The sequence below is a fragment of the Taeniopygia guttata genome, chromosome 2 (genome assembly GCF_048771995.1).
Source record: "Taeniopygia guttata chromosome 2, bTaeGut7.mat, whole genome shotgun sequence".
Taxonomy (NCBI): Eukaryota; Metazoa; Chordata; class Aves; order Passeriformes; family Estrildidae; genus Taeniopygia; species Taeniopygia guttata.
Genome location: NC_133026.1, coordinates 84,556,316 through 84,566,249, shown reverse-complemented (window position 1 = coordinate 84,566,249; position 9,934 = coordinate 84,556,316). Strand labels below are relative to the sequence as shown.

Sequence of the window (9,934 nt, the reverse complement as noted above, 5' to 3'; positions counted from 1 at the left end):
TTAAGAGTTACAGTGTTTCATGAAGACAGAGGTAAGTGCAATTTGTACTTTAATACACAGGTACAAATATCTGCATAGAGCACTTCAGCACTCCAGAAAAAATATTTTTTTCTCCCTCAAGATCAGTTATTTTGTCCTTCATTAACAACACCCAGAAAACACAGAAGCAAGTCTTTGAAAATGGCTTGTGATTTGCATCTCTAAATCTTATCACTCCTAGATAATTTATTTAAACAGTAGTTAGGAATATTTTGTTTCTTCGTTCTATCGATTCCATTCAGTCAGTAGAATCTTGACTTAACAGGCACAACGCAAAATATTTGATAGTATCCATTTCTTAACCTCTGCTCATCCTGTACACAAATATACCTGTGTCCTTTAACAGAACAAAGGTGTGGGCTGGACATATTTGCCAAGGAAAGGATCTGGACATTGAATCCCATAGGGAGGAGTTCACCTTTCAGTAAGGTGAACCTGCATAAAGTACATGAACTCTGTAGAGAGGCTGGATTTGTAAAGCATATGTCTTGCTTTTCAGTAGGCATGCTGGATCACATCCAGATGTGTTAACACCTTCCTGTAGCCATGGCAGGGGCTCCAGGTACCCAATGCAAAACTGTGCTGTAGGCACAAGCACTGAAGAGCCTCGACAACAACAGTACATTTTACTTAAAATACTTAGTGGGTGTCTAAGTTGGCTGACTTTTACATTGGAAAGTCCATGAGGGAGGCAATTGCCCTTCTCTTGCACAACTGATGTGTTGTGCCCATTTTTCTTCTGCATAGCTCTCCACCAGGCTTTCAAACATATGACTTCTATCTCTTAAGTGAAATTCTCTATTTCTAATCTATTACATACTTCACAATGCTGTTTGTTTGAAGACATTCCCAAACTTAGTAAATATTGAAATATTTCACATCTAAACTGAAAATGCTAACTTCAGAAGATGGAAGTGGTACAACCATTTCACATTACTCTTTTAAAAAAGTTACCAAGCAAGTCAAATGTTGAATTTGCTACTTCCCATCTTCTGCCTCATTGATGTGTCCCTTCAAAAAACGGGAGGATTTTTTTTGAAGAGCACTAAACTCCAGCTCATGTTGCATCCCCTACCTGTTTTTCTAAAACTTGCTCAGGGGGAGACAGCGTTTTGTGACTCATTATTTAGCCTGGTACAAAACACATTACTAGTTATAGTTCATGCTATCACTGCAAAGAAATTAAAATATCAATTTAAAGATATGCTTGTCATATTATGGAGACATATTTTTACAAGTCTACAGGATGACCTATTATATTATTATCCGAGTGTGCAATAAATAAATCTCATTGTAAGAAATTTCTCTTTATCTTAGAAAGAAAAAAAACCCTAACAGTTATTTGACTTACGGTATTTGGATTAGCTAAACTAACTAGAAGTGTCCCAAATGTTAAAACAGATTTTCATATGAAATGAGAAATTTTCTGTTGGAAACCTTCAAAATTCCATTTCCAATTTGATATTATTTATAATTAATTGAAATAATCTCTGTATCCACTACCAGGAGTTGGTATACAAGGTACTTTGATTTTGACCATGAGTATTTATCTAGAGCTATGTGTCAAAATGCCAAATAACAAAAAAATACTTGATGTAGATAGAAATAAACTGAGAAATGCCTTAGTATGTCAGAAAGGTCTTACAGAGATTAAGAAAAAGAGAAATCATCTAAATGAGAGCATGCTGGAGTAAGGATGGCAAAAAAACCCCTAATGGGTAAGAACTTCAGAGAAGTACCTAATGCTTTTTTTCATTTTCATTTTTTTATTTGCATTATCTGCACTGGCACTTCTAACCTGAATTTCTCAAAAGACAGAGCACTTCAGCAGGAAATACGCAGTGTCTAGAGCTGTTCAAAGTCATATAAGCATGGAACATCTTGAATTATTCACTTCCTTCACTCTTTTGCAAATTGTGGCCAACAGTTGACTTCACACTTGTGTTTTATACAGAATTCTTCTACCCTCATCCTCTCAACAACAGCAAATGAGAAAATGTTTAGAAATGGAGAAAAAAGGCAGAAAAAATTCTGGAAACTTCCAGAGAAAAAAAATTTGCTTCACTTCTAGTATTCTTCTGTTCATAGCTTAAAGATGCTGAATTAAAGGTTACATAGAAACTGGTTAATCCCATCTAAGTGTAGACATTTATTCTCAAAGGACTAAATTTTCTAAATAAAGCACAACAGTCACTTAGGGAGTGAAATTGAACCTTTGCCCCAAATCCCCAAACAAATAGTGTGGAAAAGCCTATGGAGTTTGTTGTAATGAGAACATAGTAGAGTTTGGAGATGGAGCTGCAGTTGGCTGTCAGGACAGTGCACAGATGCCTGTGCAGTGTGCATTCTCATCACTTCATTGGGTGGGTCAGGTGTTTGTCAGCTGTTCTCCACACAAATGAAGCAATGGGCTGACTTGAGACAGGGTCACTGATTGAATTTCTGACTGGCTTCCTGAGGAACTATGGTTACAGGGGGCACTTGAAACAGTCCTGTAGATTCCCCTAGTTAGTTCCTGCTGTCCACAAGCCAATTGACAGGCATGATTTATATGCTTAAACATGCTGATTAACATCCTGAGTGGAGGACCTAGCTGTTACAGCAACTTCCCCAGGCAGCTCTTGCTGTAGAATTACGCAGGTAGTACACATGAAAGCTGCTTGTCAATACTTTGCAGAGACTGTTTTTGTACTTGCAGACATGCTCACATAGAACAATCTTTGGCACACAGAAAATTAAAATATTTTGTTTATAGTTTAAGTTAATTAAGAGAAATGGATCATGCATTCCCTGGAGTGGTCACACAGGACCACAGCTCAGCTTGCTTATAAAAATTGAGTAGTACTAAGAGACGTCTCTTCTATGGACCCTTAAAATGGACTCCCATCACCACCTGGACAGACTGACCAGAAGGTAAAATTCCCCACTTGAGTACCATCTCATGCTAAACGTCCCAACAAAATATTTGGATTTTTTTGCTGATGGGTGTTTTGTTGTTGTTGTTTCATTTGGTTTAGTTATTTTGCAGTTTTGTGGTGTTCTTTTTTTTTTTTTTTTTTTGTTGCTATTGTTGGGTTTGGTTTAGTTCTTTTGCAGTTTTGTGGGGTTTTTTTGGAGGTGGTATATTTTATTTGAACAGTCTGTCTGCAGTTGCCATTGGAATAGTATCTTTTTATGACCTTCTTCCAAATTCCGATTGGCATAAATCACAATCATTCATCTTATGTTTTGCTTATGCTTTAATTTCTGTAGGGAAGAGAGCTATACTTGAAGCTAGCAGTCGTGGTGGTCTTCAATGACTATTGATGTGTTGTAAGGCACATGGAGAGAGGAAGATAAAACACCTGCACAGGGTGGCTCAGACAGGTGGACAAACATCTCGCTTAATAAGACTACGACGGAAAGGCTCCTGCCCTTAAGGGAGCAGATCACATATTTGGGATGGGGTGGGAATAGGCTGGTGTGAGAAATAGTGACTTTGATTGATAATGAGTGGAAAAAACCCAAAATTGTCCATCTCCTTGGATCAGCAAAATTTGGTTTTGCCTCCTGCCAGCAGAGAATGGAGCATTGACCAGCAATGTCTGGATGAGAGTGCTTCATCAAAGTGGCTGAAATTATGTTATTTGGACAAATGCCTTATTTAACCTAAGGTCATATCCCATCCTAAGGCAAATCTTCCCTCCCTTACAACCTAGCAGTTTGTGGCAGAGAAATATGAAGATCCTTTGCCTACATAATATTGATAGAAATATTCAGAGAAATATTCAGACACCAAAAGAGGACACTTTGTGTAGGAAAGGACTAATCAAATTAAGATAAGAGCTTCACAAACATTTTCACAAAGAATAATGTAAATATTGTGTGTATTTTTTATACACTGTCCAAGAATTATCAAAAGTTCAAGGATTCCAAAACAATGCAAAACAACAAAAAGTGTAAAGAAGTCTGGAGCAAATGCTAATGTAATACAAAGCTCAGTAGAAGATGTGCTTGAGTGTTTGTGGTTTAATTTGTCAGTCCACGTCATCCTACTTTCAAATATTTTAAAATTTCAAGATAGGAGAAAAACAAATTCATATGACCAAAAGCAGTCAATAGTGAACTGTCAAAGCTGACATTTCACGGACAATCATAAGATGGTGTTTAAATTAATAAACTACTTGGAACATGTTTACTTATCAAAAATATCCAAGAAATCAGAATTTATTATTTAATCATATGCAAAGAAAAGATAAGCACTATATTTACACTGTAATATAGTTTGACTAGCTCTGAAAGAAAACCTGATATCTAGGGGGATTTGGATAAGATTAATTATGAGGAAAAAAAAAAAAAGAGAAAAAAACAAGAAAGAAAAATCTCTTAGAGCAACTGAATTTAGGCAAAAAAGGAGCAGAGCACCAAGTCAAATGTTGTACTAATGCCCAGTCTGGCCCCAGTGCCATAATTCCACTAGTCAAATACTCTTTATTTATACCATGTCTCTTTTCCACTAGTCTCATGCATACTAAATATTTACAATTCAGTTCTTAATTTATAGCTTTATATTGGCAACAGCTTTTTAAAATATTTAATAAACTAATCTACTTAGCAGTTTATATGTCATTTGGGAATAATGCAACAGAATTTCTGGCAAATTATACCACCTCCTAGGGTGCTTCTTCATTGCAGAACAAACCAGACTGTTATGACTCCAGTCAGTATTATAATCTTATATGACATCTGAGAACACATTGAACTGTTGTTGCTCAAAACTGTGGATTCCCTATTCTGATATACTTGTGCATGGTGTGGAAAATGGCTGTATAATTCATACTACTCCTTTTCTTCAGCAAATGTAGACTCTGTTTTTATTAGAATATATAAGATTCAGACATACACCTGAACAGTATCTTTAAAACTAAATTCAGCAATATTTCAGTGTAGACTCTCAAGGTTTACTTTTGTATGCAGAACCTTGAATTTACAAATTGTAGAGACATTATTAATTGAGCAATTGCAATAATAAATTTTGACTAGAAGGGAGAACTTGCTAAACTCTTGAATTCTGTTAGATTGCTCATTCCAAATTATTTCCTTTCTAGATCTGCAGCATGAATTGAAACATGGAAAGTGACAGATCACCATATGTAGTAATCTAACAATGTAAAGGCACCTGTCCTCTGCCGTGCTCTGGAGAACAGCTGAATTTTAAGAGCAGAAAATCATCCTGTTCTCAATACTTGCTAATAGGCTGAGCATTTGACTGGTGGTCCACAGGAAGAAAGAAAAGAAAAAGGTGGGGTTGGGAAAGACTATGAAGAAAAGACATATGCAAATCAACTACAGTTTTTAATTTGTTGGAAGTAGAAATTTTAATGCTTATGAAGTATCAGCTCTACAGTATTCTAACAGGTCTTTCAGCTGTAAATTCCTTTTGCCATGAAATCAATTCAAAGTTCAATATTTTACTTGCAAAAGTCCAAATTACAGAAGAACTTTGTTGCCTTATGCTTACTTCGGAGGGGAAGGCCTGAGCCTGCAAATAATTTGTGCCTACCAAGCTGTGGAGGAAGGAGTCTTCAAATGTAGAGTAATAATGAAAATCAGAATCATGAGCTATTAGAAATTAAATTTAGCCATTTTTCAAGAGCTTTAAAAACCTTAATTTAGCCATTCTTGCACATGTTAAATGTTGGACATCTTTTGTATCTGAAATATTATTTTGCTTCTGGCTCCTTTTAATAAGTCATGATGAATGTTTAATGATGTTTCTTAAAAATATCCACATTAACTAACCATGACCCCTTATCTAGGGCAAGAAAAGAGAACACTTAAGTTAATGACCCAACGCCTGGGGAACCCTATATTCTTTAAAGTACAGAACAAGTGAGGACATTTATAGATCTGGTGGGAGATAATAAAAAGTGCCCGATTTACATTGAAAGTCAACAGCAGTCCTCTTCGGACCTCTAAAAACCTCTCCATTTGTCAAGTAATGGGAGTGCACACAGGTTATGTCATAAAGTTATGTGCACAGATAAAGGCATTTGGGAGGATAAAAAAGTATCCTGTGTTCTTCCTAGACAAATTTTGACTTGGATGAATAATTTTTTGTTTCTATATATTAAATACCCCATCAGGTGTCAACAGAGTAATCTCATATTGCTCCATTTGTGTCCTGAGAACACATGATTAATCACTGCTGTGTTTCACTGCAGTTTTAGCTTCTCAGTCTGATTTTTGTGCAAAACAAAAACTGGTAGTTTTGTGGGGAGAGATAAAAACATGGTTCTTTGGGGTTACAGGCAGCCTTTCCTATCCTGAGGCACTGTTGTCCTCTCATGAATTCCTCACCCTTGTCTTCAGCAGCTTCACTAAGAGGTCCAAGCTAGAAGCCTGGTTGCCCTGTGTCTGTTGTCTATGAGCACTGGAGAGAGAGAGGCTCCTCTGCAGGCACTGCAGTCCACAGGTGAGCTGTGACACCTTTTGTGCATGTCTGTCACTCTGGCTTGTTCATGGAGGACTCTTGTGGTAATGGCCATGGGAATAACTAAGTTTGATGTATGATGCAGGGTGACACTGGACCTGCAATTCCTCTCCTGGATGACTACAGAGAAAGGTAGGAGAGAGTAACTAATTCAACTTCCTGCTGAACTTTTGGCTTTTACATGTTCAAAACAAGAGTTTAATGGAAATTTACTTTAGAGAATAATACTGTAACTCTGCTTGTTGTTGCAAAGCACTGAATAAAACTAATGTTTTATTCATCAAAATAACAGCAACCTTTTCTATTTTTTGTCATAGAAAACATACTTTCTTTTCTACTTATTCCTTATGAAACAATCTGTGGTTCTGTGATTCTAAACTCATTCCATTATTTATTTTGAAGACAGATGTGTATTATTGCTAGTTCCCTTTCCAACAACTTTTTTTTTAGGTCTCATTCTTCATTACTGATAAATTTTAAAATTGAAGTTGACTTATTTAAGAAGTTCTTTGTGATTTCTAAATGCTTTTGCAATTTTTGGGAAATATTAATACCTATAAAAGCTGTAGGTGGTGGTTTTGATCTATAAAATCTATAGATCTATAAAATCTATAAAAAGATCAAAACCACAAATATGGTCAAGAGTATTTAACCTATCTCACAATAACTTTGCTCATGAAGGGCAATGAGAAATATACATAAAGCAATTGAGGGATTTCTCTTCATCTTTACGATCCTGACAAGGTCTATAAATCCATTAATGTACAAGTTCAACAGCCTATTTTAGTTACAAAGTATTGAATGGTACCTTAGCAGGACAGAATCCTTTCTTTAAGAGATATATACAACGTTTTCAGGTTTTTTCTCATCCAGAAAACAGATGCTTTCAGACAGAAACAGAATGTTGAGTTTCATTAGAGACACATACAGTAAATAAGCTGTTTCAAATAAGTAATTCACAGCCAAATAGACTATGTGTCTCTTGTCTTGGTAATGAGACATTTGGGGAAATACTTTCAGGAGTATCTTTAAAAACAGAAAAAAAAAAAATCAGGACACTCTGTTTTGTCAGGATAGTTACTCCCTTCCTAATAGTTGATTAGAAGTTAATTATAAGTTCACTATTCTGACCAAATGGAATTCATTTAAAACTTTGTCAAAGCATTTTCTTCTTAATGATAAGAGAATATATAGTTTGCTTTTCATAAGCATGAAATTTCAAAGCCAGATCTCAAAAATATTTACTGCTTTTACTCTAGCAATTGCCCTCAACACATTATTTATGCACACACTTGCTCATATATGTTAGGATATATGCTAACATACATGTATATGATATATCTCTGTCCAAATATATGTACCACATGTGAACCCTCTTCAGGGTTTAGAGCTATGGTTGTACTCAATAATTTAATGCTCTGTGTTTGAATGAGTTAAAAAACTGTAACTTGATACTTAGTTTTTGACATGGAGTACTGCATCCAGCTCTGGAGTCCCCAGCACAGCAAGGACATGGACCTTTTGAAGCAAGTGTAGAGCAGGGCCACAAAGGTGATCAGGGGGCTGAAGCATCTCTCCTATGAAGAAAGGCTGAGAAAGTTGGGAATGCTCAAGGCTCAGGGAAGAACTTAGAGCAGCCTTCCAGTACTTTAAGGGATCTGACAAGAAAGCTGGAGAGGGAAAATTAGCAAGGAAATGTAGTGATAGGGAAAGGGGGAATGGCTTTAAACTGAGAGTGGGTTAAGATTGGATATTAGGAAGAAACTCTTTGCTCTGAAGGTGAAGCACTATAACAGGTTGCCCAGAGAAATTGTGGATGTCCCATACCTGGAAGTATTGAAGGCCAGGTAGAATGGGGCTTTAAGCAATATACTTTAGTAGAAGGCATCCCTGCCTATGGCTAGGGATTTGGAAATATATGATTTTTAAGGTCCCTTCCAACCCAAACCATTCTATAACTCGACATTTCTGGTTGGTTTTCACTTTGATTAAGGTCAGCTCACAGTTACAAAATTTGTTGTAATACTAGCTGGCATCCATGGAATTTAGCATTTCTTTTAATAAGGCCTTTTTGAATTTTCAGGATTTTCTTTGTCTCTTTCCTCCCTCTTTTCTATTCTGTTGAAGAAAACATGGATATGAACTTGAAGACATCTATGTATGAACTTGAATGGTGCAAAGTTGAAAAACCTGTAAGAGAAGCTCTGGTGAGTCAGTCTGAAACCTCATTCCTTTTCTTTGGTATTTAATCTCTGGCAGTGGCCATACATAGATGACCAAACAAACAAAAAAAAAAAAAAAACAAAAAAAAAACAAAAAAACTAAAAAGAAGAGGGCAAGGATATAGCAAAAAAAATTTAAAAATTTCTAAATGCTTTCTCAGCCTTCATGTACATGTCTCCATATGGTCATATGTTTAATTCCCAATAGTTTTAATTTCTCTGAATCCACCCATCTGCCTTCTACCCATGCATAAATTTAGCAACTATTATATTGGTGTCAAAAACTACCAGATTTATCTTACATTTACATTAGGTTATAAATATTTTGCAGTTATGTTCAGCCCTTCCCTGTAGACAGTCTGTAATTTCTTTCTCAAGGGCAACCAGATAGAATGTTACATTCTTGAAAGTCTAATATATTATGTAGATAATCAACATGTTCTTTGGAAAGCAGCCAGTGTTAAGTCAACAGGTTATGTTAAGGTATCCTGAGGTGATCAATTACAAGGTTATTTTCTGAAATGTAATGGGTTTGAACTATTTCAACAGTTTTAATGTATTTATGTGACTTACAAAATTCAGTTTCTAGATTTCTATTCATTTAGAGGTTTTTAGTATCATTTCATCCATTCCATTTACTTACATTTAAAAGAATACATATGTAAGTTGCCAATACACTTAGAAACTAGTAAAAATTCAATTAGATGATGCATAATGTAATTATATCATTTACCTATTGCTTTTTTGTTCCTTTGGGTCCCTTTTTCTGCTCATCTACTTTTCAGCCTAGAAATTAAACACATTCTTGCTCTTTTTCATGTGAATACACTAGATAAAGTTAAAGAGTGGGATGTAACATATTGATAAATTTATGGAAATGAGAGGAAAAAATTATAGAATTGCCTGGGGAAATATAAAGAGAATATAAAGGGAGTTTAGATTAGTGCAATATGCATATTAATAAGTCAGAATAAGGTATCCATTTATAAAATTCCAATGACTTCAATCCATTTCTGAAGTTGGTCCCTGGTGAGGAGGCTTAATTTAAAACACAGAAATGCTCTCCAAGTTCCTGAACTCAAAGAGAATGCAATTAACATCACTTGCCAAATGAGCCCATTGCTATTTTTTGAGACTGTTGGCAGAAACACAGGAGCTTATACTGAATCTTTGAGATCTGAGCACACCAGAAAGTGTCCTG

General features: G+C 35.6%; 1 long non-coding RNA gene across 1 annotated transcript; it reads left to right on the top strand.

The window, feature by feature from the left end:
- Positions 1–2,914: 2,914 nt before the first annotated feature.
- LOC140682521 (uncharacterized) lies at positions 2,915–8,753 on the top strand. Its single transcript, XR_012054357.1, has 3 exons — positions 2,915–6,493; positions 6,597–6,643; positions 8,595–8,753. It is a non-coding gene; the product is annotated as an uncharacterized lncRNA (long non-coding RNA).
- Positions 8,754–9,934: the final 1,181 nt, after the last annotated feature.